Source organism: Ovis canadensis, chromosome X, assembly GCF_042477335.2.
Source record: "Ovis canadensis isolate MfBH-ARS-UI-01 breed Bighorn chromosome X, ARS-UI_OviCan_v2, whole genome shotgun sequence".
NCBI lineage: Eukaryota > Metazoa > Chordata > Mammalia > Artiodactyla > Bovidae > Ovis > Ovis canadensis.
This window is the reverse complement of record NC_091727.1, coordinates 135,978,481-136,004,787: the sequence shown is the minus strand read 5'-3', so window position 1 is coordinate 136,004,787 and position 26,307 is coordinate 135,978,481. Positions and strand designations below refer to the sequence as shown.

Genomic DNA, 26,307 nt, shown 5'->3' with positions numbered 1-26,307 from the left:
GTTTCATGGCTTTAAATACCATCTATATTATTGCCTGGAAAATTCCATGGACAGAGCCTGGGAGACTACAATCCATGAGTCCACAAAGAGTCAGACACAACTGAGCAACTGAACATGCATGCAAGTATCTTGAGGACTCTCAAATTTCTATCTCTAATCTGGAACTCGTTTAAAAGTCCCACACATACATCCAGTTGCCTACTTTCCATTTCCATGTATATGTATCAAAGGCATCTAAAACTCAACATGCCCTAACCTGAGCTCATGACCCTCCCCCTAAAACCTGTTCTTCCCAGTCTTCATACCATTATTCACTCAGTTGCTCAGCATCAGAATCATCAATTCCTCTCTCTTTACATTCAATCCATCTATAATATCCATTGGCATTACCTACAAAATATAGGCCAAAGCTGGATACTTATCACCATTTCCACGGGTAACACCCTAGTCCAAGCCACTATCATCTCTGACCTAGAGCACTGCAATTACTTCCCAGCTTCTAATCAGTCTCCCTGCTTTCCATTCTTATTCCCCTAGGATCCATTCTTTACACAGCAGACAGGATTATCCCTTAAAAATGTAAGCTGTATCACACTACTCCCCTTGTCAAAATCATCTAATGGCTTCCCATAAAACTTCTTTTATCTAAATTTCTTTCCATGGCCTACAGTATCTCACAAGATCCAGCCACTGGCTACAAATTTACATTTCTTTCCAACCTCTTTGCTTACTCTATTTGAGCTACATTGGCCTCCTTGCTATTTCTCTACCCAAGGAGCTCTACATTTATTGTTCCCACTGCCTAGAATATTTCTTATGCAGATAGATTCATGCCCCAATCCCTCATTTCATTCATTTATGTGTTCATAGAGAATTTATCTATCTCATTAAAAATAGTACCTCACTTCCAGTATCCTTTATCCTCATACTATGTTCTCAATTTTTCTTCATAGAATTTATCACTACTAAATATTATATTACATATTTTATATATTTACTTTCTTATTATCTGTTTTACTTCATCCTAAATGTAAGCTCCATGAGTATAATTTATCTTTTTCTATGCTCTGTTCCCAGGACTTAGGAACAGTGCCTGACATATAATAGATTGCTTAATAAATACTTATTAAATATATAAATGCCTCCAGAACCCTGGGAAAATCAACCTTTTCTGTTGATTATAAAAATTATATCAGTTTACACTATAATTTTAAATCTGAGGAGAGTTATTATCCTTTTACATGCTTTGAAGTCAAGAGCTACCTAGAGAAACAGGGAAGTTTGGCCTTGGAGTACAAAATGAAGCAGGGCAAAGGCTAAGAGAGATTTGCCAAGAGAATGTACTGGTCACATCAAACACCCTCTTCCAACAACACAAAAGAAGATTCTACACATAGACATAACCAAATGGTCAATACCAAATTCAAATTGCTATATTCTTTGCAGCCGAAGATGGAGAAGCTCTATACAGTCATCATAAAAAACACCAGGAGCTGACTGTGGCTCAGATCATGAGCTCCTTATTGCAAAATTCAGATTTAAATTGAAAAAAGTAGGGGCAACTACAAGGCTATTCAGGTATGACCTAAACCAAATCCCTTATGATTATATAGTAAAAGTGATAAACAGATTCAAGGGATTAGATATGATAGACAGAGTGCCTGAAGAACTATGGAGGGAGGTTTGTAACACTGTAAGGAGGCAGTGACCAAAACCATCCCCAAGAAAAAGAAAAGCAATAAGGCAAAATGGTTGTGTGAGGAGGCCTTACAAATAGCTGAGAAAAGAGAAGTGAAAGTCAAAGGAGAAAGACAAAGATATACCCAACCAAATGCAGAGTTCCAAAGAATAGGAAGGAGAGATAAGAAAGTCTTCTTAAGTGAACAGTTCAAAGAAATAGAGGAAAACAACAAAATGGAAAACACTAGATAACTCTTCAAGAAAATTAGAGACACACCTGGTGGCTCAGATGGTAAACCATCTGCCTGCAGTGCAGAAAACCTGGGTTTGATCCCTAGCTCAGGAAGATCCCCTGGAGAAGGAAATGGCAACCCACTCCAGCATTCTTGCCAGGAAAATCCCACGGTCAGAGGAGCCTGATAGGGGTCGCAAAGAGTCAGACATGACTAAGCGACTTCACTTTCACTTTCACTTTCAAGGGAACATATCATTCAAAAATGGGCAAAATAAAGGACAGAAATGGCAAGGACCTAAAAGAAGCAGAGGAGATTAAGAAGAGGTAGCCAGAATACACCGAAGAACTATACAAAAAAAGGTCTTTTCATTTTCATTAATGAAGATAACCATGATGGTGTGGTCACTCACCTAGAGCCAGACATCCTGGAGTGTGAAGTCAAGTGGTGCCGGGAGCAGGGGGTTTCCTGAGGCTTGATCAGGCCTTTGCGTATGCCAAGCCTCCTTCCTCATGACTTTTGCCATTGGCGAAGTTCCTCATGCTGGCTCCTGGCATCTTCCCCTTTTTTGTTTTTTAAAATAATCAGTGCCTTATGAAGCACAACTATGAACAAAGATAGGGAAGGTGATGGAATTCCAGCTGAGCTATTTCAAATCCTAAAAGATAATGCTGTTAAAGTGCTGCACTCAAAATGCCAGCAAATTTGGAAAACAGCAGTGGCTACAGGATTAGAAAAGGTCAGTTTTCATTCCAATCCCAAAGAAGGTCAATGTCAAAGAATGTTCAAACTACCAAACAGCTGCACTCATTTCACACACTCATGAGGTTATGCTCAAAATCCTTCAAGTTAGGCTTCAACAATACATGAACCGAGAACTTCTGGATGTACAAGTTGGGTTTAGGAAAGGTAGAAGAAACAGAGATTAAATTGCCAACATTCGTTGGGTCATAGGAAAAGTAACAGAATTCCAGAAAAATATCTACTTCTGCTTCATTGACTACACTAAAGCCTTTAACTGTGTGGATCACAACAAAGTGTGGAAAATTCTTCAAGAGATGGGAATACCAGACCACCTTACCTGCCTCCTGAGAAAAGTGTATGCAGGTCAAGAAGCAGCAGTTAGAACCAGATATGGAACAGTGGACTGGTTTCAAATTGGGAAAGGAGTATGCCAAGGCTGTATATTGTCACCTGGCTTATTTAACTTCCATGCAGAGCACATGATGCAAAATGCCAGGCTGGATGAAGCACAAACTGGAATCAAAATTGCCGGGAGAAATATCAATAACCTCAGATATGCAGATGACACCACCCTAATGGCAGAAAGTGAAGAAGAACTAAAGAGCCTCTTGATGGAGGGGAAAGAGGAGAGAGAAAAAGCTGGCTTAAAACTCAACATTCATAAAATGAAGATCATGGGATCCAGTTCCATCACTTCATGGCAAATAAATGGGGAAACAATGGAAACAGTGACAGACTTTATTTTCTCTTTGGCTCCAAAATCACTGTGGATGGTGACTGGAGCCATGGAGTTAAAAGACAGTTGCTCCTTGAAAGTAAAGCTATGACAAAACTAGACAGTGTATTAAAAAGCAGAGACATCACTTTGAGAATCCCTTGGACTGCAAGGAGATTTAACCAGTCAGTCCTAAAGGAAATCAACCCTGAATATTTACTGGAAGTACTAATGCTGAAACTCCAATACTTTGGTCACCTGATGTGAAGAGCTGACTCAATGGTAAAGACCCTGATGCTGGGAAAGATTGAGGGCAGGGGAGAACGGGGTAATATAGGATGGTATGGTTGGATGGCATTATCAACTCAATGGACATGAGTTTGAGCAAACTCTAGGAGATAGGGAAGGACACAGAAGCCTGGAGAGCTGCAGTCCATGCGCATCATAATGAGTCTGACATGACTGAACAACAACAATGAGTGATTGAACAACAACAAATCATTGGCCAAACTAAGAAGCACTCCATTAAATATCTTTAAACTCATTAGTCAGTTGGAGATAATATTTTTTGTTTGTAAAGGTGAAAGTACTCTACCCAGTACATTTTTTTTTTACTCTGCCATCTAAAACAGATTTAAAAACTAATGCATACACATTAGCACACTGAAATTGTATATAATACTGAAAGGGGAACTATTGGTTTGCTAGGATTTATAAAATTTGTAATATTGAAGAAACATGCACAAAATTCTATATATTAAGCATAAATATGGGTCTTCTGTCTCCCAAAATGGATGTTAGATGCCAAGTCAATAAACAGAAATTTGAGGATGTATTAGTTTCTTGGGGCTGCCCTAACAAAAACAGCACAGACTGGGTGGCTTAATTTATTACTAGAAATTTATTTCTCTCAGGTCCATGGGCTAGAAGGTCAAGATCAAGGTGTTGGCAGGTTTGGTTTCTCTTGAGGCCTCTCCTCTTGGATTTCAGATTATCACCTTCTTGCTGTACCTTAGTATGGTCTTTCCTCTGTGCACATGCATGTCTGATGTGTCCCTGATAAAATTTACACTTCGTATAAGGACACCGGTCTAATGGACTCGTTTGAAGTTGATCACCTCTTTATATGCTCTGTCTCCAAATATAATCACATTCTGAGGTACGAGAGGTTAGGAATTCATATTTAGGAAAAGAGGAGCAATTTAGCCCATAAGAGAGGGTTATCATGATTAAGAGAAAGTTAAAATGAACCCCTATCATATGTATAGGAAGTCCATCACAGAAGAGTTTTCCAAGTTGTTCATTTTGAGGTAAAATTTACAGAATGGTAAAATTTCACAACTCCACTTTGGTAAGGAAACCTGGGGGGTTTATCACTCATCTGTTTACCTTATCATAATATGCCCTTGTGTGAATCCATCGATAATGACTGGATGGATGTCTGTCAAAGATATCCATATAACAAAACTCAAATTATATGAGTAGCCTGTTTTACCACAGTTATCTACACATTTGTAACTTGTTTTACTGTTTCTGTGACCACTGCCTTTACTGTAAGTGGTATGGTAGACTGAATAAGGCCCTTTCCCTCCAGAGATGTCAGTATCTTGATCCCTGGAACTTGTCAGTATGTTAACTTACATGGTAATAAAAATAAGTTAAGGTTCTTGATATGGGAAGATTATCCTGGATTATGAAGATGGGCAAATGTAAGTATGGGATCCTTAAAAGAGGGAAGCAAGAAGGTCAAACACAGAAGGAAGAGATGGGACAAAGGAATCAAAGTTTGGAGTGATATAAGAAAAGGACCGTGAATCAAGGAAGGTACGCAGACTCTAGAGGCTGAAAAAAGACAAGGAGATGGATTCACCCTTCACAGCCTTCAGAAGGAACCAGCCTTGCCAATATCTTCACTATATTTCAGCGAGACTAATTTTGGATTTTTGATCTCCATAATACTAAGATAATAAATCCATGTTGTTTTAAGCAATTATATATGTAGTAATTTTCACAGGACAAATAGGAAACTATTATAGGAAAAGTTGCCTCTGATTTTAAGCAGAATAGAAATACTAGAACTCTTCTTTAGGGAATTACCTAGGTGAATTGTTGAGAATATTGAAAGTAAGCATCCTGCAAAGTCTCTATCAATTCTGCCCTAACCCTACTGCTGAATGCTTTAAGACAACAGCTGAGAAGATCTTTCTGGAGTTTAAGGGGATTACTTAGAATTTAGGGAAGAGTACCAAGGCCTATTTTCAGGCTTAAAGATTTCAAACTTGTTTACTGCTCTGTGAGGAAAGGTGAACTCATAATTACGATTTTGTGATAACAGTGGCAGATAAAAATAAAGCAGGTAGAAAACTCAACATATTATCTACAAGTATATGATTACTAACTAGTATGTTCCCTAATGTCTAATGAATCCTTAAAGGAGTAGCAACATCCCTTCTTTTCCTAAGTCCTGACTGGCCTCTCTAGTCTTGGAAAAAGCTATTTGTAATTTTCAAAAAGGTACAGAAAAGCATATATGATATTATCAAAGATTTTAAAGATGCTATCACTACCAGTGTCCTGTGAATAACAAACTAATAGCACTTCCTAAACATTCAGTTCATGGTATCTTTCCCTGAATGTATTAATGATGATAAATTATTTCCAACTAATATATAAATATGGTGGTTGTGGACTTCTGATACCCAGAGTTTACCAAAGTGAAGAGGTTAAGAAGTCTCCACACTGTGTTTATCACCAGAATCTCAGATTCATGTGCATCTTTCACAGTGTAACTTGCTAATAAAAAAAAGCTTCATAATCAAAATGAACAGAATAGACCAGAAACCATAAACTCCTAGAGGAAAACATAGGCAGAATAATTGTTATAAATAGTAGTAGCACTTTTTAAAATCTCTCTTCTAAAGGAAAGGACATAAAAGCAAAAATAAACAAATGGGACATAATTAAACATAAAAGATTTTGCCTAGCAAAGGTAACCACTGACATAACAAAAAGGTAACCTACAAAATGGGAGAAAATATCTGTAAATCATACGACCAGTAAGGGGTTAATATCCAATATATATAAATAGGTCATACAACGTAACATCAAAAAACCAGGCATAGCAGCGGCCCCAAGATGGTGGAGGAATAGGACAAGGAGAACACTTTCTCCCCCACAAATACATCAAAAGATCATTTGAATGTTGAGCGATCTCCACAAAATAAGTTCTGAAAGCTGGCAGAGGACACCAGACACCCAGAAAGGCAGCCCAATCTCTTCTAAAGGAGGTAGGACAAAATATAAAAGACGTAAACAGAAGACAAAAGATTTAGGGATGGAGATCTGTTCTGGGGAGGGAGTCACGAAGGAAGGTTTCCACACAGTAGGAAACCTTCTCACAGGCGTGCCAGTGGGGAGCTTCGGAATCTCAGAGGGCAACATTAAAACACACACACACAGAATATGCACCTAATAATAACTATCAGTGGACAAGTGGCTCAGATGCTTGCATCCACCACCACCGAGTGGGGACGGGATAGGGAGGCCCAGGCTGCATCGTCCTTCCTTAGGGTAAGGACCAGGCTTGAATGCCCTGAGGACAATCTGAGGGAGCTAATGTGACATAGCAACCCAAACCAGGAGATCGCCAGAGAGACCAAAAAAAAGAAAAAAAAGACCTTTCCTGCAAAGACTCTAATGCCGCATGGAGATGCCTGGCATGCTAACAGAACAAAGGATTGTGCCCCAGTGAATACCAAAGGAGAGCAAGCTGGCTGCCATTTAGGGTCCTCCCTCCCCTGAAGCAGAGAGGCAGGTGTGTGACAGCCAGAATGAGAAGGCAAGGAGCTGCTGCAACCTCAGCTGCAGAGACCGCACCTTCCACCAAACTGTGAGCAGGCTGCTAGTTGCTAACCACATCTTCCTGGGATCGTGGATGGATCACACCTGCCAGGAATGTCACAGCCTGAGATCAGCTCCTGAGAGGAGACACAGAGCACACCTGGGACTGTGCTCTTGGGGCACCGGGGAAACCAAGTGGCCGGGATGGGGGAGGTGCATAAGATGCATGGCCAACCTGGAACAGTGCATTCACCAAGCCTGAACTGTTCAGACCTGGGAAGGGCAAACGCACAGCCCATCTGGGTCTGTGTCCCTGCAGAGCACCCAAGAACCTGAGCAACTCAGACCTGAGAAGTGCATGAACTGCAGGGCCCACCTGGAACAGTGTCATTGCAGAGCACCCTGGAGCCCGAGCAGTGTGGACCTGGGAAGTACACGCTGCCTTGGACTGTGGCCAACCCAGTGTGGCCCATCCACTGCAAGCACTTCCCACACACGCCAGTGGTATTTGTCTGCAGTGTACCTCCCTCTCCACAGCACATCTGAGCAAGCGAGGATAGATAAAGGGCCACCATCACCCCCTCACGTCAAGGAGGAATTTAGACACTGAAGAGACTTGCAGACAAAGTAAGGCAAAATAAACAATGAAGGGGGAAGAGCATTCTGGAAGTGATAGGTACAACAGATTAAAACCCTGCAGTTAATGCTGAGATTCTGCATTTGAGGGGCAACTTTAGACCCTGAGAACAAGTACAAGCTGGAACAAGGGACTTTATGACACTGAACTGACCCCACACTGCCCACAACAACTCCAAAGAAATTCCTAGATATATTTTTATTATCACTTTTTAACTGTAAAAAAAATTTAGTTCTTTATTACTCCTTTAACTTTCATTTTATAGCCTAATATTACCTTTAAAAAACCCTATTTTAAAATAAATTCCATACATATTTTATTAACTTTTGTGATCAACTTTTTTGTATTTTTATATTGTATTTTTTGAGAGTCTAACCTGTATTCTAGGTTTTTAGTCTTTGCTTTATGGTATTTGCGATCAATTTTGTACCTTCAAGAATCTAATCTTCACTATCCATTTTCACTTAGGGATTTGATTGCTGGCTTGATTGCTCTCTCCTTTTTGACTCTCCCTTTTCTCCTCCAGGTTACCTCTACTACGGTCCACCCTTTTCTCTTCTCTATATAACTCTGTGAATCTCTCTGGGTGTTCCTGGCTGTGTAGAACTGTTTCACCATTAACCTAGTGGTTTTACCTTCTATGCTGTATGGATGGATAAGTCTTCAGGCTACTGTAAGAGAAGGACCAAAAGCCAGAGGCAGGAGGCTTAATTCTAGAACCTTAGTACATCAGAGAACTCCTGTCTCCAGGTAACATAAATAGACAAGAGTTCACCCAAACGTTTCCAAACCTACAATGAAACGAAGCACCACCGAAGAGCCAACAAGACCCAATGCAAGACGCACCATGCTAATTTCTCAGCAAAACAGGAGCACATCCCTAAACATAAAAACAGAGTCTGCCCAAAGCCATGTCAAACCTATAGACACCCCAAACTCATAACTGGACACTTCACTGCACTCCAGAGAGACAAGATCCAGCTACAGCCACCAAGACACAGAAACAACTTCCCCCAAACAGGATACCTCGACAAGCCACTGGTCCAACCCAATCCAGAGGGAGCAGACTCCACAATCAAGAGGAACCACGAACTTCCAGCCTGCAGAAAGGGCACCCCAAACACAGTAATCTAAACAAAATGAAAAGGCAGAGAAATGAAGCCAAATGAAGCCAGAGAGGAGGAGATGAGGATTCTACCTGAAAAAGAATTCAAAATAATGATAGTAAAGATGATCCAAAATCTGGAAAACAAAATGCAGTTACAGATAAAGAGACTAGCAACAAGGATTGAGAAGATGCAAGAAATGTTTAACAAGGACCTAGAAGAAATAAAGAAGTCAGTCACTAAAGAACAATGCAATAACTGAGATTAAAAGCACTCTGGAGGAAACGAACAGTAGAATAACTGAGGCAAAAGAGAGGACAAGTGGGTCGGAAGATAGAATGGTGGAAATAAATGAAGCAGAAAGAAAAAAGAAATAGAATGAAATGAAATAAGGACAAACTCAGAGACCTCTGGGACAGTGGTAAATACCCCAACATTCAAATCATAGGTGTCCCAGAAGAAGAAGACAAAAAGGGCATGAAAAAATATTTGAGGAGATAATAGTCAAAAGCTTCCTTAAATGGGGAAGGAAACAGCCACCCAAGTTAAAGAAAACCAGAGTCCCAAACAGGATAAACCCAAGGCAAAACACCCCAAGACACATATTAATCAAGCTACCAAATATTAAAAACAAATAGCAAATATTAAAAGTAGCCAGGGAAAAGCAACACATAATGCACAAAGGGATCCCCATAAGGATAACAGCTGATTTAACTGCTGATAACTGGAGGAAAACTCTCCAGGCCAGGAGCGAATGACAGGACATACTTAAAGTGATGAAAGAGAAATACCTACAATCAAGATTATTCTACCCATCAAGGATTTCATTCAAATATGAAGGAGAAATTAAAAGCTTTACAGACAAGCAAAGGCTGAGAGAATTCAGCACCACCAAACCAGCTCTTCAACAAATGCTAAAGGATCTTCTCTAGACAGGAAACACAGAAAAGGTTTATATAAACAAAGCCAAAACAACAAAGTAAATGGTAACAGGATCATACTTATCAATAATTACCTTAAATGTAAATAGGGTGAATTCTCCAACCAAAAGACAAAGACGGGCTGAATAGATACAAAAACAAAACTGCTATGTATGCTGTCTACAAGGGACCCACCTCAAACCTAGAGACATATGCAGACTGAAAGTGAGGGGCTTAAAAAATATGTTTCATGTAAATGGAGACCAAAATAAAGCAGGAGTAGCAATACTCATATCAGATAAAATAGACTTTGAAATAAAGACTGTGATAAGAGACAGAGAAGGATACTACATAATGATCAATGGATCAATTCAAGAAGATATAACAATTATAAGTATATATGTACCCAACATAGGAGCACCTCCATACGTAGGCAAATCCTAACAAGTATAAAAGGATAAATTAACAGTAAAACAATAATAGTGGAGGACTTTAATACCCCACTCACACCAATGGATAGATCAACCAAACAGAAAATTAGCAAGGAAACACAAGCTTTAAATGATGCAATGAACCAGTTAGACCTAATCAATATCTACAGGGCATTTCACCCCAAAATAATGGATTTCACCTTTTTTCTCAAGTGGGCTGCTGTCTATGAGGTCGCACAGAGTCAGACATGACTGAAGCAACATAGCAGCAGCAGCAGCACTCAGAACATTCCTCAGCATAGATCACATCTTTGGCTATAAATCTAGCCTTGGTAAATTTTAAAAAACTGAAATCATTTCAAGTATCTTTTCTGACCCCAATGTGGTAAGATTAGATGTCAACTGCAGGGAAAAAAAAAAAAAAGCATAAGAAACACAAACATATGGAGGCTAAAACACACTTCTGAATAACCAACAGATCAAGGAAGGAATCAAAAAGGAAGTCAAAATATGCACAGGAAAAAATAAAAATGAAAACATGACAGCGAAAACCTATGGAATTCAGTAAAGTCAGTGCTAAGAGGGAGGTCCATAGCAATATAAGCCTACCTCAAGAAACAAGAGAGACATCAAGTAAACAACCTAACTTTACACCTAACGCAACTAGAAAAAGAAGAACAAAAGAACCCCAAAGTTAGTAGAAGGAAAGAAATAATAAAAACCAGAGGAGAAATAACTGAAAAAAAAATGGAGATTATACCAAAGATCAACAAAACTAAAAGCTGGTTCTTTAAGAAAATAAATAAAATAGACAATACACTAGCTAGACTCATCAAGAAAAGAGAGAAGAATCCAATTGGTAAAATTAGAAATGAAAATGGAGAAATCAAAACAGACAAAAAGAAATATAAAAGATCACAAGAGACTACTATGAGCAATTATATGCCAATAAATTGAACACCTGGAAGAAATAGACAAATTCTTAGAAAAGTATACCCTTCAAAAACTGAACCAGGAAGAAATATAAAATCTTCAGACCCATCACAAGCAAGGAAATAAAAACTGTAATAAAAATCTTCCAACAAACAAAAGCCCAAGACTGGATGGCTTCACAGGTGAATTCTACCAAAAATTTAGAGAAGATCTAACACCTATCCTACCCAAACTCTTCCAAAATTGCAGAGGAAGGTAAACTCTGAAATTCATTCCATGAGGCCAACATCACCCTAATACCAAAACCAGACAAAGATCTACAAAAAAAGAAATTTACGTGCCAATATCATAGATGAACATAGATGCAAAAACCCTCAACAAAATTCTAGCAAACAGAATCCAACAACATATTAAAAAGATCATACGTCATGACCAAGTGGGCTTTATACCAGGGATGCAAGGATCCTTCAATATTCACAAATCAATGCGATACACCATATTAACAAATTCAAAGATAAAAACCATATGATTATCTCAAAAGATGCAGAGAAAGCCTCTGACAAAATTCAACACCCATTTATGATGAAAACTCTCCAGAAAGCAGGTATAGAAGGAACATACCTCAACATAATAAAAGTCACATACAACAAACCCACAGTAAACCTTATCCTCAATGGTGAAAAATTGAAAGCATTTCCTCTAAAATCAGTAACAAGACAAGGGTGCCCACTCTCAACACTATTATTCAACATAGTTTTGGAAGTCCTAGCCACAGCCATCAGAGAAGAAAAAGAAACAAAATGAATCCAGATTGGAAAAGAAGTAAGACTCTCCCTGTTTGCAGATGACATCATCCTCTACATAGAAAACCCTAAAGACACCACCAGTAAGTTACTAGAGGTAATCCTTGAATGTAGTAAAATTACAGGATGTAAAATTAATACACAGAAATCCCTTGCATTCCTATATACTAACAATGAAAACACAGAAAGAGAAACTAAGGAAACAATCCCATTCACCACTGCAATGAAAGGAATAAAATATTTTGGAATTAAATTTGCCCAAAGAAAAAAAAAGACCTTTATATAGAAAACTATAAAACATTGATGAAAGAAATTAAAGATGACACAGATCAATGGAGAAATATACCATGATTGTGGGTTGGAAGAATCAATATATTGAAAATGAGTATACTACCCAAAGCAATCTATAATTCAGTGCAATCCCTATCAGCTACCATTGGTATTTTTCACAGAACTAGAAAAATAATTTCACAGTTTGTATGGAAACACAATAAGCCTTGAATAGCCAAAGCAATCTTGAGAAAGAAAAATGGAACTGGAGGAATCAACCGTCTTGACCTCAGACTATACTACAAAGCTACAGTCATCCAGGCAGTATGGTACTGGCACAAAGACAGTAATATAGATCGACAGAACAAAACAGAAAGCCCAGAGATAAATCCACGCACCTATGGATACTGTATCTTTGACAAAGGAGGCAAAAATATACAATGGAGAAAAGACAATCACTTTAATAAGTGGTGCTGGGAAAACTGGTCAACCATATTGAAAAATAATGAAACTAGAACACTTTCTAACACCATACACGAAAATAAACTCAAAAAGGATTAAAAATCTAAATGTAACACCAGGAACTATAAAACTCTTAGAGGAAAATATAGGCAGAACACTCTCTGACATATATCACAGCAAGATCCTCTAGGACCCGCCTCCCAGAGTAATGGAAATATAAAAAAAATACACAAATGTGGCCTAATGAAACTTAAAAACTTTTGTACAATGAAGGAAACTATAAATAAGGTGAAAAGGCAGCCTTTGAAATGGGAAAATAACAGCAAATGGAACAACTCACAAAGAATTAATCTCCAAAATATACAAGCAGCTCATGCAGCTCAATACCAGAAAAATGAACAACCCAATCAAAACATGGGGAAAAGAACTAAACAGACATTTCTCCAAAAAAGACATTACAGAATGGCTAATAAACTCATGAAAAGATGCTCAACATCACTCATTATTAGAGAAATGCAAATCAAAGGCACAATGAGGTACCATCTCACTCCATTCAGAATGGCTGCCTTCAAAAAGTCTACGAACAACAAATGCTGGAGAGGGTGTGGAAAAAAGGGAACCCTCTTATACTGTTGGTGGGAATGGAAACTACTACAGCCACTATGGAGAAGAGTGTGGAGAATCCTTAAAAAACTGGAAATCGAACTGCCATACGACACAGCAATCCCACTACTGGGCATACATACTGAGGAAACCAGAATTGAAAGAGACACAAGTACCCCAATGTTCACTGCATCACTGTTTACAATAGCCAGGACACGGAAGCAACCTAGATGTCCATTGGCAGATGAATGGATAAGGAAGTTGTGATACATACACACAATGGAATATTACTCAGCTATAAAAAGAATGCATTTGACTCAGTTCTAATGAGATGGATGAAACTGAAGCCTATTATACAGAGTGAAGTAAGCCAGAAAGAGAAATATCAATGCAGTATATTAATGCATATATATAGAATTTAGAAAGATAGTAATGATGACTTTATTGCAAGACAACAAGAGAGACACAGATGTAAAGAACAGACTTTTGTACTGTGTGGGAGAAGGGGAGGGTGGGATGATTTGAGAGAATAGCATTGAAACATGTATATTACCATATATAAAATAGATGACCAGTGCAAGTTTAATGCATGAGGCGGGGCACTCAAAGCCGATGCTCTGGGATAACCCAGAGGGATAGGGTAGGCAGTGAGGTGGAAGGGGGGTTTAGGATGGGGGAACACATGTGCACCCGTGGCTGTTTCATGTTGATGTGTGGCAGAATCCACCACAATACTGTAAGGTAATTATCCTCCAATTATATAAATTAATTTTTTAAAAAGTCAGATAACTCAGACATCCATGGTGGTCCAGTGGTTAAGACTCGCACTTCTACTGCACAGTGCACAGGTTTGATCCTGGTCCTCCTGGTCAGGGAAGCTCCACAAGCCACGCAGTGTGGCCAAAAAAAAAAATTAAAAAAAAAAAACTTTTTAAACTAAAAAAATTTTATTTAAAAATGTACAAAATTTATTTTTAATTGGAGGACAATTACTTTACAGTGCTGTGTTAGTTTCTGCCATACCCTTCTAGGTTGGGCACAATAAAAGACAGAAATGGTATGGACCTAACAGAAGCAGAAGATATTAAGAAAAGGTGGCAAGAATACACAGAAGAACTATATAAAAAAGATCTCCATGACCCAGATAACCAGGATGGTGTAATCATTCACCTAGAGCCAGACATCCTGGAATGTGAAGTCAAGTGGGCTTAGGAAGCATTACTACGAACAAAGCTAGTGGAGGTGATGGAATCCCAGCTGCTGCTGCTGCTGCTAAGTCGCTTCAGTCATGTCCGACTCTGTGTGAACCCATAGATGGCAGCACACCAGGCTCCTACGTCCCTGGGATTCTCCAGGCAATAACACTGGAGTGGGTTGCCATTTCCTTCTCCAATGCAGGAAAGTGAAAAGTGAAAGTGAAGTCGCTCAGTCGTGTCCGACTCTTCACGACCCCATGGACTGCAGTCTACCAGGCTCTTCTGCCCATGGGGTTTTCCAGGCAAGAGTATTGGAGTGGGTTGCCATTTCCTTCTCCAATGCATGAAAGTGAAGTCGGTCAGCTGTGTCTGACTCGTAGCAACTCCATGGACTGCAGCCTACCAAGCTCCTCTGCCCATGGGGTTTTCCAGGCAAGAGTACTGGAGTAGGTTGCCATTGCCAGCTAAGCTATTTCAAATCCTAAAAGATGATGCTGTAAAAGTGCTGCACTCAATACGCCAGCATATCTGGAAAACTCACCAGTGGCCACAGGACTGGAAAAGGTCAGTTTTTATTCCAACTGCAAAGAAAAGCAATGCCAAAGAATGTTCAAACTATCACACAATTGCACTCATCTCACACCCTAGCAAAGTAATGCTCAAAATTCTCCAAGTGAGGCTTCAAAGTACATGAACCAAGAACTTCCAGATATCCAATCTGGGTTTAGAAAAGGCAGGAGAGAGAGAGAATTCACTCAGTCATGTCAGACTCTTTGTGACCCCATGGACTGTAGCCTACCAGGCTCCTCCGTCCATGGGATTTTTTAGGCAAGAGTACTGGAGTGGGGTGCCACTTCCTTCTCCAGGGAATCTTCCCAACCCAGGGATCAAACCCAGGTCTCTTGCACTGAAGGAAGACGATTTACAGTCTGAGTGACAAGGGAAACCTCTTAGAAGGCAGAAACCTCTTAGAAAGGCAGAAGAACCAGAGATCAAATTGCCAACATCTGTTGGATCATCAAAAAAGCAAGAGAGTTCCAGAAAAACATCTACTTCTGTTTTACTGACTAGGCCAAAGCCTTTGACTATGTGGATCAGTCAAATTTTCCAGAAACTGTGGAAAATTTTTAAAGAGATGGGAATACCAGACTACCTTACCTGCCTCCTGAGAAATCTGTATGCAGGTCAAGAAGCAACAGTTAGAACCAGACACGGAACAGCGGACTGGTTCCAAATTGGGAAACGAGTACATCACAGCTGTATACTGTCACCCTGCTTATTTAACTGATATGCAGAGTACATCATGCAAAATGCCAGGTTGGTTGAAGTACAAGCTGGATACAAGACTGCCTGGAGTAATACCAATAACCTCAGATATGCAAATGCCACCACCTTTATGGCAGAAAGCAAAGAGGCAAGAAGAGCCTCTTGATGAAAGTGAAGAGGAGAGTGAAAAAGCTGGCTTAAAGCTCAACATTCAAAAAATGAAGATCATGGCATCAAGTCCCATCACTTCATGGCAAATAGATGGGGAAACAATGGAAAGATTGACAGACTTTATTTTCTTGGGCTCTAAAATCACTGCAGATGGTGCCTGCAGCCAGGAAATTAAAAGACGCTTGCTCCTTGGAAGAAAAGCTATCACAAACCTAGACAGCATATTAAAAAGCAGAGACATTACTTTGCTGACAAAAATCAAAGCTATGGTTTTTCCAGTAGTCGTGTATGGATGTGAGAGTTGGACCATAAAGGCTGAGTGCCGAAGAATTGATGCTTTTGTACTGTGGTGTTACAGAAGACTCTTGAGAGTCCCTTGGACTGCAAGGAGATCAAACCAGGCAATTCTAAAGGGAATCAGTCCTGAATATTCATTGGAAGGATTGATGCTAAAGCTGAAGCTCCAATACTTTGGCCACCTGATGTGAAGAACTGACTCATTTGAAAAGACCCTGATGCTGGGTAAGATTGAAGCAAGAGGAGAAGGGGACAACAGAGGATGAGATGGTTGGATGGCATCACCAACTCGATGGACATGAGTTTGAGCAAGCTCCAGGAGTTGGTGATGGACGGGGAAGCCTGGCCTGCTGCAGTCCATGGGGTCTCAAAGAGCCAGACAAGACTGAGTGACTGAACAGAACTGAAATGGTTTGTGCATATTGCTAACAACACTTCTAGCAATAAGTTCTTAAATACAGAAAGCATGATCCATGAAAGAAAAACCTGTGAAGTAGGACTTTATTAAAATTAAAAACTTTTCCCTGAAAAAAAGTTTTTTAAGATAATGAAAAACCAAACCAGGGACTGGGAATAAATCTCTTTAAAATACATATATAAGAAAGGACTGATATCTAAAATATTCAGGAAATTCCTAAAACTAAACAATAGAAAAATAAACATCCATTTTAAAAACGGGCAAAAAGTCTGATTAGACACCCATTTTATTTTATTTATTTTTTTTTAACTTTTTAAAATTTTTATTGTAGTATAGGTGATTTACAACATTATGTTAGTTCCAGGAGTATAGCAAAATGAATATTTTATTTTATTTATTTTTTTTTTATTTTTTTATTTTATTTTTTTCCATTCATTAGGTTTTCCTTTTTTTTTTAATTTTAAAATCTTTAATTCTTACATGCATTCCCAAACATGAACCCCCCTCCCACCTCCCTCCCCATAACATCTTTCTGGGTCATCCCCATGCACCAGCCCCAAGCATGCTGCATCCTGCGTCAGACATAGACTGGCGATTCAATTCACATGATAGTATACATGTTAGAATGTCATTCTCCCAAATCATCCCACCCTCTCCCTCTCCCTCTGAGTCCAAAAGTCCGTTATACACATCTGTGTCTCTTTCCCTGTCTTGCATACAGGGTCGTCATTGCCATCTTCCTAAATTCCATATATATGTGTTAGTATACTGTATTGGTGTTTTTCTTTCTGGCTTACTTCACTCTGTATAATCGGCTCCAGTTTCATCCATCTCAACAGAACTGATTCAAATGAATTCTTTTTAACGGCTGAGTAATACTCCATTGTGTATATGTACCACAGCTTTCTTATCCATTCATCTGCTGATGGACATCTACGTTGTTTCCATGTCCTGGCTATTATAAACAGTGCTGCGATGAACATTGGGGTACATGTGTCTCTTTCAATTCTGGTTTCCTCGGTGTGTATGCCCAGAAGTGGGATTGCTGGGTCATAAGGGAGTTCTATTTGCAATTTTTTAAGGAATCTCCACACTGTTCTCCATAGTGGCTGTACTAGTTTGCATTCCCACCAACAGTGTAGGAGGGTTCCCTTTTCTCCACACCCTCTCCAGCATTTATTGCTTGCAGATTTTTGGATCGCAGCCATTCTGACTGGTGTGAAGTGGTACCTCATTGTGGTTTTGATTTGCATTTCTCTAATAATGAGTGATGTTGAGCATCTTTTCATGTGTTTGTTAGCCATCCGTATGTCTTCTTTGGAGAAATGTCTATTTAGTTCTTTGGCCCATTTTTTGATTGGGTCGTTTATTTTTCTGGAGTTGAGCTGCAGAAGTTGCTTGTATATTTTTGAGATTAGTTGTTTGTCAGTTGCTTCATTTGCTATTATTTTCTCCCATTCAGAAGGCTGTCTTTTCACCTTGCTTATATTTTCCTTTGTTGTGCAGAAGCTTTTAATTTTAATTAGATCCCATTTGTTTATTTTTGCTTTTATTTCCAGAATTCTGGGAGGTGGATCATAGAGGATCCTGCTGTGATTTATGTCTGAGAGTGTTTTGCCTATGTTCTCCTCTAGGAGTTTTATAGTTTCTGATCTTACATTTAGATCTTTAATCCATTTTGAGTTTATTTTTGTGTGCGGTGTTAGAAAGTGATCTAGTTTCATTCTTTTACAAGTGGTTGACCAGTTTTCCCAGCACCACTTGTTAAAGAGATTGTCTTTACTCCATTGTATATTCTTGCCTCCTTTGTCAAAGATAAGGTTAGACACCCATTTTATTTTAATGACTCTAAAGTTGATTTTACAAACTGAGGACAATAGACCAAATATTATGACAAAAGATGCTCCAATTGCTCTTATCACTCAGGAAATGCCCAGGGTTTTGGGACCTGTGAGCTAGGAACCATGGATGGAGACCAAATATACATGAGAAATAGATTTTGATCATCTTAATAACAAATATATCACAGATCCTTTATAGAAAAACAATGAAAAATGTTAAAAATATATAGCATATTCAATCACTAATAATCATCCAGTCCATTATCAAATCTTATGAAAATGTCTCCCAGTGCAAGGTCACTCAGGTTTGCAGGCTTCTATTCAATCCTGTCAGGCTCCAAGAACAGAAGTGGTTATCAGCAATATACAGCTAAACCATTTCAGGCATCCAGTATAATTGAGCTGAGAGACAAAAGAGATCTTTTGCTCTGGGCCTCTTTTGAGATGTGCATGTAATACTGAGTTTCTCTCATTACATAACCCATTTATTCGTTTTCTAACCCTCAGTTACTAATATTTTTCATTCTCTTCACTGAAACCCAAACTTTTCCATCTTTGGAAAGGGTGTTAGGTTTAGTCACTGTACTTGTATAAATGGTAGGCAGCAATACGAGTCTAGCAAGTCCTGCTCCCTCAGTTCACTTTTAGTCAGATAAGGTAAGGCTACACATGAGCAGAAGTTACGTAGGTGAGCTATCAATAGGCAGTATAGCTGTATTCACTGTTAACCCTAATTTTACTAGATTGGGTGAAGGCATATCCTCCTAATATCCTTAGGAATTCTGACATAAAGGTAAACATTTTCTTGCTTAGGAATCTTCCCTGTTTCAGGCCCTTGTAGTTGCAGCCCTGGTCCTGAAAACATTGTAACAAGTAGTACAGAAAAGAAGAAGTTGAGGTGATATGGAGAAGAGAGAATACCAGTATTTTCCCCACCCCCTATTCCCTGGATCCACCAGAAAAAAACACAACTCTATCCTGTGGGAACACTCTTTTAGCCCCACTCATATTCAAGTTGAGAATGAGTACATGAAAAGGGACATAAGCCAGCCCTTCATGCCTTTACCCGGCCCCCACTCCCGCATTTTAAATAACCAATATTTTAACAGCCCATTTCAATTCTCTGTCAAACTATGACTCTAAAAAGGTTATTTTTTTTTCATCATTGATGGACATCACGCAATGGAAAGTCTGTATGTTCCTTCATCTGAAGAAGTGACGCTCAACTGTCCAAACTTGCGCAACATCTTTTCTTACAGTACTTTGAGCATTTGCCATCTACCACTGAGTAGGTAAAACCCAGTAAAGAGTCAATATCTAATCCTGCATTCCTATCAAGACTCATTTGTAGCCCCCAGGGCTGCTAGCATTAGTCTGACTATAATTAGTCTGTCAACTATAATCAGGGCCTCCCCCCACTCCCAGGGAATCTGCCACATAGCCATCTGCAGTCTGTCTCTTTTGCTGGCATACAGAACAGTTCTTACTGGCATTGCCTCAGGTGGTGTAAGAGAAATATATCTGGATTCAGCCCATCTTTGCCTTGCTGCCCTTTCCCCATGTCCACTCATTTCATGGACCCAGGTGGCAAACTCAAGGAAGCACACCAAAAGGTCCACTTGGTGGTTCCAATCACCTTCTGAACCTTGGAAGGGGGTTCTTCTGATGAGCATCAATATGTCCTAGTTTAATGTACCCCCTTAAATTCCCAGTGGTTTCCATGGAGCTGTGCCCTATATGGTCATCCCTTTAAGAGTCCAGTTTTCCATTGCCTATCTACCTGACCATATGGCCAGGCCATGGGTTACTGCCCAAGTGTAGGTAAAAACCCAAACATAAGGGCTTTTGCCATTTCTCAATTCCACCACTGCTAGGAAAATGACATACAATTCAGCACACCAGGCTGATCTATTTTTACCTTCTTCAATCAGGGGTGCTGGCCTCCCAAACACTTCTAAAATATTGTCCATTTCCCATGAAACTGGCCATCCACAAGTCAAGCAGCTCTTTGTTGGTCAGTTAAGGGCTCTTTATATGGCACTGTACACATTACAACAGAATCCAGCAGCACCTCACACAGTTTCAGAGTCAGCCCTTAGTGAAAAGAGGCCCTCTGCTCTCAGGAGTACCTCATCCTTGCATCACTCATGCAGCCTGTTCCTTTACCAACCATTCTCATTTTACTGTGGAACTCTCCTGGGCACTGCCAGTCCCATTATCCTAGACATTATGGCTATTTCAAGTTTCAAGATCACTTTATGCCCTTCAGTCAGTCATAAGGGTAGCTTCAATTCATCTCTGATTGCAAGGTAGTAAAATGCCCCTCAAATGGAAATCTAGTCCAAAGTGCCAGTAATTGTCACTGTGAGGTGCTTACAGACTCTTGCCATAAGCCCCAGTCAGGAAGGAAATGGCAACCCACTCCAGGATTCTTGCCTGGGAAATTCTATGGACAGAGGAGCCTGGTGAACTACAGTCCATGGGGTTGCAAAAGTGTCAGACACAACTTATATACCTCACATAGGGCTATCACACAGCCTACCAAGCACAGCCTACCTCAGCCTCTATTCTACACTGTTTTGGCTCAGGCAATCTTACTGGTTCCCATTTAGCATGACCAATTAACACTGCTTGAAGGGTGGATTTACCTGCCTTCTGTTTTACACTACTAGGTATGGGAAATATTCATCAGTCAGATACAATGTCCATCCCCATAATACCATCAAGTAAAAAGGAAAAAAAAAAAGATGCAATCACTTCACATGAAACCTGTTAAAATGCATCAGTCCTCCTACAAACTTTTACCTTAACTTCATCAACCCTACATTCATAATTGTAGCCTCCATCAGGACTTCATCAATGGGTTTTGGTTTTACAATACTATGTAAGGGAAGCGTTCCCCCAGTCAGACATAATTTCCATTCCTAAAAAAGATTTGGGTAACATTCCAACTTTCATAATTTAATTAACCCTTACACTTATATGTTCTCTCAATTGAACTGCAGCCTGAGTCAAGGTTTCATCAATGGATTTTGGCACCAGTTTGTAGACTTCTGTATCAAGGAGTCTTGGAATCTTTTCTCCACCATCTGACTATTTTATCCAAGCTTATGCAAAAGGCTTTAGATCTTAGCAAGAGCCAAGGGACTCTTATGTATAAGACATATAAAATGTTATATGTCTTAAACCTTAGATGAGATTTGTCCATCTTATATTGATTGTCTTACTACTGCCCTAAGTGATTGGTCAGATTTCTCATTGTAATTTCTGTTTTCTGGCTTTCAAATTTTCTCAAAATTGTGGTAAACAGAGCTGACTTATCTGGGGCTATTTAATGCTGGGGGGCCACCAATATCTGTTTTATTCATTCCACTCCTTAATTACTATCTAAAGATTTCCATTCTGCTAGGATAAGTTCCATGACTCTTTCTTCTTTGCTCCACTCCTATCAACATTAGCTTTATTTACCTTATTCTTAACTGTTTAAAATTTCTCCCCTGATAAAACCATTCTCTTGATTCTCTTCCCTGCCTTCTCCATTCTCTTGTTAATAACTTAATATTTTTACTAGCATCAATAAGACCATGAGAGGAAGCTGAGACAGTACATTTCATAAGGCTTTTTGAACTGTCCCTCAGTTTTGTGGCAGTAAGGTTACAATAGGGTATCCATACAAAAGGAGCACTTTAACATAGCATCTACCAAGACTGGGTGACAAGTATATTCATTGGGTGAATATCCTGGTATTCATAAAGCCAGTCCCACAAGGTTTGCATACAAAGCGTATCAGCTGCTTCATCTGGGGTAATCCAGTTTCCATTCATACAGAAAGATGGGCAGTCCCCTTCTCAGGGTAAACAGACCTTACAGTGATTTTTATCCCATCTACCAGGAATAACCGCCTGTGTGTCTGGATCACATATAGCCATCTGTGATTGTTCTATAGTGATCTGTGCGTCCTGTGCCAACCCAAACATGCTCTTTCATTCTGCAGCATTCAAAACCAAAGACACAACTTCTAAATCAGTTGTTCTCACAATACATTTCAGTAAAGGTTCCTCAGAAGACTGATGATATTGATCTACAAAATAAAACAACTCCTTCACATTAATGTCCCCTGGTTTCAGTAGTGTTTTGGTTTTGCCCTCCCCCTACATGACTACCTTCCTAGTAACTGGAGGTTTTAGAGGTACTTTCTGTTGCCTCTGCATAATTTTTACCTTGGGGTGGAGGCAGCTGTGAGGCTACTGGTTGAGGATGAGACTCACTGAAATCTGAGCTTGGTCTAACATCAGGGTCTGATCTAACACTCTCTTTTACTTTAGCTATTAACAGATAATTACCAAGATTGTATATTTACCTTTTTTCTTATTAGTCTGCACTTCCTTATTCATCTAGTGAGACAACTCCCCAAGAGTTGGATCTGATGAAATAAAATTCTAATTTTATGGCAAGACAAGAATATGTAAACATAAAATTGCTCTCTGACCATTTGGGCCTCCTCCCTTCCCTTCAGTGTGTACTGTGCACCTGCACTAATCAGATCTCTCTAGGATATAACCTTCCTTCTCAATCTGTAAGGAGTCATGGTGACCCACTACTCACTCTGTACTCGCAGACCTGGATTGTATCAATTTGTCAGTTGACATATAATCCTTCGTCTCAAAAACGATATAACTGCGCTTTGACCTCTAACAAATGGGACAGTTCTCAGAACTTTCAGAAAGTCTGCCTCCATAGTTATAATCCTCAGGTTGCTTCAAATAAAATTTTCATGTCTTTCTTAGATTGACTACTAATTTCTCATCGACAGATCCATCCCTAAATTCCACTGGTAACTTTTACCCTTCGTATCAGATTGTACCACAGCTGTTGCTCCATACCATGTATAATCATGAATCAAAGGTTCCTCATCCCCCACCTTTTTATCCTTTCTTTTCCCAAACTACATGTTTACGTGAGCCAGGGCTTTCTAACAAATCCCACTTCTCTGATAATAACTAAAGTAGTTCTGAACCCATTTCCAATGTGTATGCGTCAGAAGGTGGAGAGGGGGAGGTGGTTTCCTATACTAACAAGTAATTCTCAAATGTCAGCAAGGTGTCCTACAAGTAAACTTAATTATGATACTATCTACCCAGAGATAGCATCAGATTCCCCAGGTTAGGGACCCAGTCCCCTAAGACTGCCTTCACTTCAAATGTCAATCTCAAGCCATGGTTGTTACCTGTACTTATGACCAACTGGCTATAAATCAAAGGTTCCTATGGCCTCCTCCTTGGTTTTAATTAATTTTCTAGAGTGACCTACAGAATTCAGAAAAACACTTTACCTACCAGATTACTAGTTTATTATCAAAGGATGTAATTCAGAAACAGCCAGTTGGATTACATAGGACAAGGTATGGGGAATGGGTGTAGAGCTTCCATGCTCTCTCCTAGTGCTCCACGCTCCCAGAATCTTCATGTGTTCTCCAAGTCTGAAGCTCTCCAAATCCCATCCTTTTGGGTGTTTATCGAGGCTTCATTACATGGACATGATTGATTAAATCATTGGCTACTGGTGGTTGATTCAACTTCTACATTCTCTCCCTTCCCAGGAAGTAATAGGAGGGGTTTGGACTGAATATTACAACTTCTAATCACAGGGTTGGTTCCTCTGGCAATGGGTCACTATCTCTGGTGCTTTCCAAAAGTCATCTCATTAGCATAAACCCAGTTGCGGTGGGAAAAGGCAGGGAAGCCTGGCATCCTGCAGTCCATGGGGTCCCAAAGAGTCAGACACAACTTAGCAACTGAACAACAAATGAATAACAAAACACTCATTTCACCATAATGGCTCTGAAGTGGATTTCAGGAACTGAGAATAAGAGACCAAACATTATCACAAAAGGTGTTCTCATTGCTCTTATTCAGGAAATTTCAAGGGTTTCAGGAGCTGTGAGCCAGGGACAGTGGATGGAGACCAAATATATATGAGAAATATATCCTGGTCATCTGAATGACCAATTATATTCCTTATAAATCACAATAACACACAAAGCTTACTACAGTAACTGCAGCAATCTCAACAGTATGGTACTGGCATAAAGACAGACACACAAACCAGTGAAACAGAATAAAGAGCCAAGAAATAATCCTTTGCATATATGTGGCCAAATGAGTTTTGACAAGGGTACCAAGACCATTCAATGGGGAATGAACATTCTTTTCAAGAAATGGTGTTGGGAAAACTGGATATCCACATGCAAAAGAATGGATTTGGAGCTTTATCTCATACCACATGTGAGAGTGAAAGTGTTAGTCACTCAATCGTGTCTTTCCACCAGGCTCCTCTGCCCATGGAATTCTCCAGGCAAGAATACTGGAGTGGGTAGCCATTCCCCTCTCCAGGGGATATTCCTGAGCCAGGGATCAAACCCAGGTCTCTCACAGTGCAGACAGATTCTTCAACATCTGAGCCACCAGGGAAGCCCCATACCACATACTAAAATTAATTCAAAGTGGATCAATGACCAACTCAAGAGCTAAAACACTGAAACTCTTAGAAGAAAATATAGGGAAGAACTTAATGGCATTGAGTTTGGCAATGATTTCTTGGATAGAACACCAAAACATAAGAAAAAATAAACTGGACTCTGTCAAAATTAAAAGCTTAGGTGTATCAAAAGATCCTTTCAAGACAGTGAAAAGGCAAGCCCGTTCTATACGGGATAAAATACTTGCAAATCATATATACAATAAGGGGTTAATATCAAGAATATTTAAAGGGCTCCTAAAAGTCAACAACAATAACAAAAAAGACCAAACATCCCTATCTTTAAGGGTTTATTTTTAAGGGCAAAGTGAAGTGAAAGTGAAAGTTGCTCAGTGGACTACACAGTCTATGGAATTCTCCAGGGCAGAATACTGGAGTGTGTAGCCTTTCCCTTCTCCAGGGGATCTTCCCAACACAGGGATTGAGCCCAGGTCTCCCGCATTGCAGGCGGATTCTTTACCAGCTGAGCCACAAGGGAAGCCCAAGAATACTGGAGTGGGTAGCCTATCCCTTCTCCAGCAGACGTTCCCGACCCAGGAATCAAACAGAGGTCTCCTGCACTGCAGGCAGATTCTTTACCAACTGAGCTATTAAGGAAGCCCTCATTAAGGGCAAAGGCCTCAAATAGACATTTTTTTCAAAGAAGATATGCAAATAGCCAAGAAGCACATGAAAAGATGCACAACATCACTGGTCATTAGGGAAATACAAAGCAAAACCACAAGATACCACTTCATACACATTAAGATGGGTACTATACAGAAAAATAACAAATGCTGGCAAGGATGTGGAGAAATTGATACCCATGTGCATTGCTGATGAGAATGAAAAATGATGTAGCCACTGTGGAAAACAGTATGTCAGTTCTTCAAAGAAATTAAACATAGAATTACCATATGATGTATCAATTCCACTTCTAGTTATTTAACCAAAATAACTGAAAGCAAAGACTGAATCAGATATTTATGCCACCAATGTTCTTAGCATTATTCACAACAGCCAAAAATTGGAATCAACCAAAATGTCCATTGACAGATGAATGGATAAACAAAATGTGGTATATACCAGCAATGAACTATTATTCAGTTGTAAAAAGAAATAAAATTTTGATACATGCTACAAGGATGAACTTTGAAAATATATGAAGAAGCCAGACACAAATAATAAATATTGTATGATTTGTTCACCTACTGCACCATGATAC

General features: G+C 39.5%; 1 protein-coding gene across 4 annotated transcripts in view; it reads right to left on the bottom strand.

Moving 5' to 3' along the window:
* Positions 1–26,307, bottom strand: part of ARMCX5 (armadillo repeat containing X-linked 5) — a 43,411-nt gene that overhangs the window by 7,238 nt on the left and 9,866 nt on the right. The window lies entirely within an intron of this gene.